An 8,807-nucleotide genomic window follows, 5' to 3' on the forward strand; every position below is an offset into this window, starting at 1 on the left:
GTATTTAAGGCAGAGATTGATACGTTATTGATTGGACATAGCGTCAATGGTTATCATTATTCTATCATTAGTCCGGCAACTGGGGTTGAAGAGGAGATAGCCATGAGTGAATAGCGGAGCAGACTCAGTGGGATAGATGGCCTAATTCTGCTCCTATGTCTGATGGTCTTATAGTTGTATTATTTTTCTACCAAGGTGCATGACCATTCACTTCCTGACTGTGCATTCCATCTGCCACTTCTTTGCCCATCCTCTATCCAAGTCCTCCTGCAGCCTCTCTACTTCGTCGAAACTACCTTCCTTCCACTACTTGCCCTCTACCTACCTTCGTATCATCTGCAAACTTTGCAAAAGGGCCATGGTAGTATCTTTCTGTTAACAGCATCGGTTCTTAACTTCTTCAGCAGCCTCTTGTGTAGCAAGTTGTTAAATGCCTTTAAAAAATCCAAGTACAGAACACCCGCCGATGCTCCATTGTGTATCCGGCCTGTTACGTCTTCAAAGAATTCCATCAAGAATTCCATGGTCTCTATAATCCATCAGGGTCTTTTTAACCCTGTAGTTCCAGAGCTCTCCCCACAGCAATTCAGCACCTTCCGACACTCTGTTACTTCTTCCTAATGATATCTTTTCATATTTTACACTTAGCGACACGACACCCCATCTGTCTATCCTTTCGATGAAATGTGTATCTGGGACATAAATCTCCTAGTCATAAACATCTTGTACACACGATTTAACGATGCCCATAATGTCACACCTGCGGATCTCTAACTGTCCTGCAAGTTCGGCTACCTTATTCCATATAATGCATGCACTCAAACAGAACAGCTTCAGTACTGCATTCACCCTTTTCGATTTTGTCTGCCTTTTACATTCCAACTTATTCTGTTGACTGCAGTTTTCTATCATTAGTCTCTCCTTGCGAGGTTCCTCAGTACTCACTGCCTCTGTTTGCAAACCACGTACCTGATGCTCAGCAACATCACACTTGTTCTCATCTACTGTTCAGTTACTTCAGCTCATTAAAAGAATTACATTTTCTTTACCAATTTAGGAGTCGTGAAGAATACACCAACTATTATAAATTATATCCATTTGAAAGTGATAATATATGCATCTTCAATGTTGCGTTATGCATAAGGAATGTGTAGCAATCTCTTTTGAAATGCTAAACAAAAGATAAAGGAAAACTTATTTTGGGTTTTTTTTCCTCGATGGGCGATTTCAAGTCCGCTGTGACACAGTGCACACAAATAGGTTCCGTTAATTGAGTGTTCACTGGGCTGTCTCTGATGTGAGTAATAAGCTGTTCAGATTAGCTTGGGGAATGCAGTATCCTCTCCTTTATAAAAGCTTATAAATCCAACATCTGTAGTTTTCGTCAGCTGGAGCTGGAGCTTTTTAACCTGATTGTCACGTCTCTCGGGAAATGGAATATCCAGCAATTTACTACATACAGAGTGTTTACTATCCTGTACTGGCTGCGATTGGTATCCCACGTAAGTAACTGGAGTATATTTGCAATTTCTTCTTCATCCATCTGCTTTATATTCTCTCTATCTGTTATATTATATTTATATTCTGATATATAATAATATATATTATATTTATATTCTATTTATCCGTGCATTACATTCGCCATAAAATCCACTACACATCGTGCAACGTCTCATGGGGAATTTCGGTCTGATCAAGTTTCAAACATACGTTACTTTCTTCTTATGGCCGCTTTGGTGTCTTTGTCAACTGTAACAACCGAATTATCAGAATCAGGTTTATTATCATCGGCATGTGACGTGAAATTTGTTAAATTAGCAGCAGCAGTTCAATACAATACATAATCCAGCAGAGAGGCAGAAACCTAATAATAACAATGAATAAATAAGTAAACCAATTACTTATATTGAATTGATTTTTTTTTTAACGTGGAAAAACAGAAATACTGTATATTAAAAAAGTGAGGTACTTTCTAAAGCTTCAAAGTCCATTTAGGAATCGGATGGCAGAGGGGAAGACGCTGTTGCTGAATCGCTGAGTGGGTGCCGTCCGGCTTCTATACCTCCTACTTGGTGGTGACAGTGAGAAAAGGGTATGCCCTGGGTGCTGGAGGTCTTTAATAATGGAAGATGCCTGTCTGAGACACCGCTTCCTCAAAATGTCCCGGATACTTTGTAGGCTACCGAGGATGGAGCTGACTAGATTTACAACATTCTGCAGCTTCTTTGGGTCCCGTGCAGTAGCCCCTCCATACCAGACAGTGATGCGGCCTGTCAGAATGCTATCCACAGTGCAACTAAATAAGTTTTTAAGGGTATTTGTTGACATGCCAAATCGCTTCAAACTCCTAATAAAGTATAGCCGCTGTCTTGCCTTCTTTATGACTATATCAATATGTTGGGACCAGGTTAGATCCTAAGAGATCTTCACACCCAGGGACTTGAAGCTGCTCACTCTCTCTACTTCTGATGCCTCTATGAGGACTGGTACTTGTTCCAACGTCTTACCCTTCCTGAAGTCCACAATCAGCTTTTTCGTCTTACTGACATTGAGTTCCAGGTTGTTTCTGTGGCACCATTTGACTAGTTGGCATCTCTCACTCGTTCTCCCCCTCATCACCAGCTGAGATTCTGCCAACAATGGTTGTATCGTCAGCAAATTTGTAGATGGTGTTTGAGCTATGCCTAGCCACACAGTCATGTGCACACAGAGAGTAGAGCAGTGGGCTTAGCACACAGCCCTGACGTGCGCCAGTTTTGATCGTTAGCAAAAAGGATATATTTTTATCAATCCGGAGAGACCCGGGTTAGGATGTCGAGGATCCAATTACAGAGGGAGGTACAGAGACCCAGATTCTCCAACTTCTCCATTAGGACTGTGGGACTGATGGTATTAACTGCTGAGCTATTATCGATGTAGAGCATCCGGACGTCGGTATTTGTGCTGTCCAGGTGGTCTAAAGGCGTGTGAAGAGCCATGGGGGTTGTGTCTGCCGTTGACCTATTATGGCGATAGGCAAAATGCAACGGGTCCAGGTCCTTGCTGAGGTAGGAGTTCAGTCTAATCATAACCAACCTCTCAAAGCATTTCATCACTGTTGATGTGAGTGCTACTGGGCGATAGTCGTTAAGGCAGCCCACATTATTCTTCTTTGGCACTGCTATAATAGTTGCCTCTTTTAAAGCAAGTGGGAACTTCTGCCCGTGGCAGTGGCATGCTGAAAATGTCCTTGAATACTCCCGCTACCTGGCTGGCACAGGTTTTCAAAGCCACACCAGGTACTCCATCGGGACGTTCTGCCTTGCGAGGGTTCACTTTCTGTAAAGACAATCCAACATCGGCCTCTGAGACAGAGATCACAGGGTCATCAGGTGCGGCAGAGATCTTCACAGCTGTAGTTGAGTTCTCCCTTTCAAAGCGTGCAGAGAAGGCGTTGATTCATCTGGTAGTGAAGGATCACTTCCATGCATACTATTGGCACTAAGGTTGACGTAGTTCCAGCAAATCACCTTGCCCGAACTTCCAAAGCATGAATGTACATATCGTTCTAAGTCTGAACTGTTATCAATGCCCAGACCCAGAGCTTCAGAGCAACGAAGAGAAGACTTCACCGTCACCACAACATCTTCACGAACATCCCGGTTTATGCACGAAACATATTTGGAGTTACAGAAAAGTTCAGCACTGCCCCAGACCCTTCAGCCCATCTAATTCATGCCGACATCATATAAACTACAAAGTATACTGCAGATACTGTGGTCAAATCAAGACGTACAAACAAGCTGGATGGACTCAGCAGGTCGGGCAGCATCCGTTGAAAGGAGCAGTCAACGTTTCAGGTCGAGACCCTTCCTCCCATCGACTTGCACCGGAACCATAGTTCTTTTACACTATTGTGCAACGAATGAAAACTCACTTTCAATATTATTTTCTAACTAGCTTTTCATTTGCAACAATAACCAAGGAAAGTATGACTGTCCGGTTTTCTCTTTTGGGCTTGTTTTATTATCACCTTAATTTTAATGCTGCATGTTTCTGGTCTCACGTGTGCTGTTTCAGAAGAAAGAGACTATCACGGCCGATTGTAGCAACACTATCAATGCTCCATTCAGCTTTATCAACCACAAAGCTGGACCTATTCCAGATGGCAAGGTTGATCAGTACACCTCTGTTAACTATGCCGTGGACTAGGGAATCCCGGTACCAAGTGCTGGAGATTTGCCGACTCAGCTGTTACTCTGATCCTCCCTGGAATCAGAAGGATAATTGCCTTTCAGTCATTAAAAATTGTTTATATGCAAAACCAGTAAAATTAATCGCATTTTATGCGCTTGAAACTAATTCTTATGTTTTCCTTGCAGTTAATTTGATGGCTATTGTGATCCTTTGTCGTGGAAAATGCGGATTGTCCAAATGCATCACCCGTTACCTGGTGGCGATGGCATCAGCTGATTTGCTGGGTGTTATCATCGGTGTTATATTGGAGCGGATCAATCATATTTACGTTTATGCGAGATTTTTGTTCATCAGTCCGATTTGTGCTTCGTCAGTTGTCTTGAGGCTCGCAGCCATGGACTGTTCTGTCTGGCTGACGGTGGCTTTCACATGTGATCGATGTATCGCAATTTGTAGCCAAAACCTGCGGGAACGATTTTGCACCGACAGGACGGCAATTATAGTTGTGCTGACTGTGGGCATAGGGAGTTGTTTAAGGAATTCGCCATTTTACTTTGTAATAGATCATTCTGTGAGTATTAATAACGTTCCATGGCGCTGTATTATCAGAGCAGATTACTATACTTCATCGGTGTGGAAAGCTTACCAGTTGTTTAATAGTATCATTAACCCTTTATTGCCAATCGGTTTAATTCTATTGTTTAATGTTTTAACAGTCAGACATATTATAGCGGCAAACAGAGTCCGCCGAGGACTCCGGAGCAGCAATGACAATAAGAAGGATTCAGAGGTGGAGAACCGGAGAAAGTCAATGATTTTGCTGTTCGCCCTATCAGCCAATTTCATTCTGTTGTGGGTCCCCTTTATCGTCTCTTCTCTGATCTCACAAGTTCAAAATTACCGTTATACAGACAGATATCTTAATTCGCCGTCGTTTATCCTGCAAGAGTTTGGGTTCATGTTGCAATTTCTCTGCACCTGCACCAACACGTGTATCTACACACTGTCCCAGAGGAAATTCAGGGAAGAGCTGAAGAAAGGAGTGAATCATCTGGTCACATTGAACAGCCGAGTTTGTAGATAAAACGTGAGTTAAATTTTATGATTTGTTATGAGGTCACATACATTTTGTCAGTCATCTGTAGGTCTGATATATACAGGTTTACCATAAACCTATACAACCAAGTGCGTGAAGGGGAAAAACCCATTTTTTCCAACATGGGCAGCAACCATAATTTCTTGAATGGAGCCACAGAGTAAAGTTTTCTGGATTTCCAAAATTATGGTCCTATTTCGGTTAATTTGCAGCATGGACGTTTGTTTTCCATAGTTTAATCGTCTGTTTTCCTTTACATGTCCATTAAAATAATTTACGGTTTAAATTATTAATTAATCACCGAATAGATCAACAGATGAGGATCACTGTAATTCATACCGAGATGGTTTTTTATATTTTTAAGTATTATTGTTTTCACTGGAATGATGCATATGGAAAGCTGTGCAGGAAATTTATGCCTGAGCCCTTGATAATATGACTTCGATAAGAACAGTTAATTTCCTCTTCTCTCTACCCCTCCCTCTCTCTCCCTCTGTTTCTCTCTCTAGCTGTCTCTCTTCACGTTTATTACACGACCTTCTGTACTTTTGCTTTGTCTTTTCGCTTCTGTCTCCAATTCTGCCTTCTAGAGATTTACTCGGTTGAACTGTGTTTGCTGGGAATCTAACTGTGTTTGTTCATTTCAGAGGAGTCTGTCTTTAATATTCTGCCGAGATTCGTTCTTCCTTCTGCGGCGTGACGAATCGTCTATGTCAGGGGCCGGCAACCTTTTTGCCTCTGTGGGCCGGATCGCTTATTAATGAGCAGACGGTGGGCCAGATAAATGCCGTAAAAAAACTTAAAATACGGGAATTATCCATTTAAATACGTCGAGTTATGTTTTGCCTCAAATTAATAAATAACGCATGCTAGAAAATCATTTGTGTTTAGCCAAGAATGCCAATTAGTAATCAAAGAACTCAGTTTAGTTGCAATTTATTTCAATCAAGGTATCTTTTGAATTTGTTAAAAGGACACAAAGATTCTTTAAATATAAAACGTACGAATATGATGTATTGAATGGTGGTAAATTAAAAAAGAAAATTTTAACCAGTTCCTGTACGATTCCAAGGTTGTCCGTTTGCCCTTCCAGCAATGCGACGATGCCTTTTCTCTGTCCCACTATTGCTGGCGCCCGTCAGTTGTGGTGCCAACTAACTTCGACACATTAAGTTTAATTTCTGACATCATTTTCAACAATGTCTGCTCCAGTAACCGTGTCCTTCATAGGAATTAAACGAATAAACGCTTCAAAAATTTGTAAAGTTGAGGTCACTCCTCGCACAAACACTGCACGTTGAGCAGTGTCTCTCAAGTCTGTGCTCTCACTCAGGGCAATTTTTTTAAAAAAACTTCAATTCGTTGCAGGCATCCCTTAAACAACATTTAACATCTGCTGACATTTTCTTCAACTCGCCGTGTGATCGTTCCTGCTGATAGGTTGATAGATGCAAATAAAGATTTCTTTTCAGGACAAACAATATCCACCACTGCCAGTAAACATTCTTTGACCAACTCTCCATCTGTAAACAGCTTCATCTTTTCTGCAATACGTTTTGAGACTTCGTAGCTGGCACGGGTACTTGTTTCATTTTCACTGCTATTCCTATCAAAAAAAATGACGTTTGTTTTCCGAAACTACCCTTCATTCGCTCAACTTCATCTTTTCTAGCTTGCCCAGTAAGCTTGTTAAACCTTTCACTTTGGCGGGTCTCGTAATGTCGACTGATATTTGCCAACTTCAGCACAGCAAAATTATCAAAATGGTTTCCCAGCTTGCTCGATGAAGAAATAATCTAGTGTCCAATTGTCTTGGAAATTTCAGCACTCAGCGTCTACCTTCCTGCGTTTTGCATTCATTGCCTTTGGAATTTTTTTTCTTTGCTTTCATTCTGAAACGCGAGTTATTCAACAACTATCGTGGCACATGTAAATATCTGGATATTTAGCGTGGATTTCTTGTTAAAGCACAGTGACGCTATTTCTGTTTACAAATGTGAGCGATCCAATCTGAAAACCTGCGCGTGCACGGAGAGTATCTAATACATATTAATAAGATAGTCTGTCTTCCCGTCATTCGTATATACCAGTGTTTAGTCTGGAACAAAACGGAACCTGGGGACAGTGTAACAAGACGCCATGCACGTCCATCTGTGTGGTTACGTGAAACACTCAGAGTAGGGAAAAATCGCTCGTAGGCCGGATAAGCATAGTATCCCAATATTGATCGCGGGCCGGTCAAAATACCTTCGCGGGCCAGATGTAGCCCGTGGACCGCAGGTTGCCTGCCCCTGGTATAAATGCATAAATGTACATCGTGTCTGTAGGATAATTTAGCAGTTATTTGTGTTTCCGCACAGCCTCGAAAGTAATATTTTTAGTTATCATCGACACCCCAGCAGATTAGAGATACAGATTATTTAGAGATATAGCGTGGATCAGGCCCTTCTGGCTCAAAAGAACCGCACCGACGAGCAATCCTCCCATAACACCCTAGCTTCATCACAGAAGCACTTGCAATCCCCAATTAACCCCCTAACACGTCGGTCGTTGGACTACGGGCGGAAAGCGAAGCACCGAGGGGAAACCTTTCTTACAATGGACGCAAGACTCCGACGCTCCGAGCTCCGATGGTTTCACGCTAATATCCACACTATCGTAGTGTCCAGTTTCTGCGTGTATGTTCAATTGCTTCTGGGTGTTGACATTGAATTGAAGTTTCTTATTAGCCTACATGTGTTTCAAGGGTATTCCCTTACGTGAATGTCTGCAGTGCATATGCGTTGGTTAAGTATAGCTGGGCAGTGAAAGGGTGTTCAAGATTTTATGCAGTCATACGTAATGTTCTTTGCTTCAAGCAGACTTTAGTGCTTCTCCTTCTGTGAGTGCATTATAAAGTAGGAATCGTTGGTGAAGATAATTGAAATAAAATTGAAACATCAGGAATGTGGTGAAACCTTATCAACAAAAGGTGTTTATGTTCAGGTGGAAGTACGTTACGATGCCGGTCAATCGTAGTCTGACATTTAACAGGAACACGTGTGCTCTCCTACTTTCAATCTGGGGCTCTCTGTTTACCGTTTCCTATTAGGCTGCAAATAACTTTAAGGACTCCAGGTTATCGCTTATTTTCTCTTCACAAATCTGTAGAAAGCGTTCCAAACGGCTGAAACATTTTTAATCTCATGTCACCACCTGCGTTTACTTTTTATCATGCAATCTCTATTGCTGAATCTCTCTCTCTCCTCTCTCTCTCTCTCTCTCTCTCTCTCTCTCTCTCTCTCTCTCTCTCTCTCTCTCTCTCTCTCTCTCTCTCTCTCTCTCTCTCTCTCTCTCTCTCTCTCTCTCTCTCTCTCTCTCTCTCTCTCTCTCTCTCTCTCTCTCTTTCTCTCTCACTCACTCTCTTTTTATAGCTGTTATCTCACCTTCTGTTTTTCTTTTTCTGTTTTCCCATCTGCCTCATATTTGACTTTCTACAAATTTACGGTCAGATCCTATTTGCTTTGGAGACTTACTATCTTTATTTATTTCAGAG

Source organism: Hemitrygon akajei, chromosome 24 (assembly GCF_048418815.1).
Source record: "Hemitrygon akajei chromosome 24, sHemAka1.3, whole genome shotgun sequence".
Lineage (NCBI taxonomy): Eukaryota > Metazoa > Chordata > Chondrichthyes > Myliobatiformes > Dasyatidae > Hemitrygon > Hemitrygon akajei.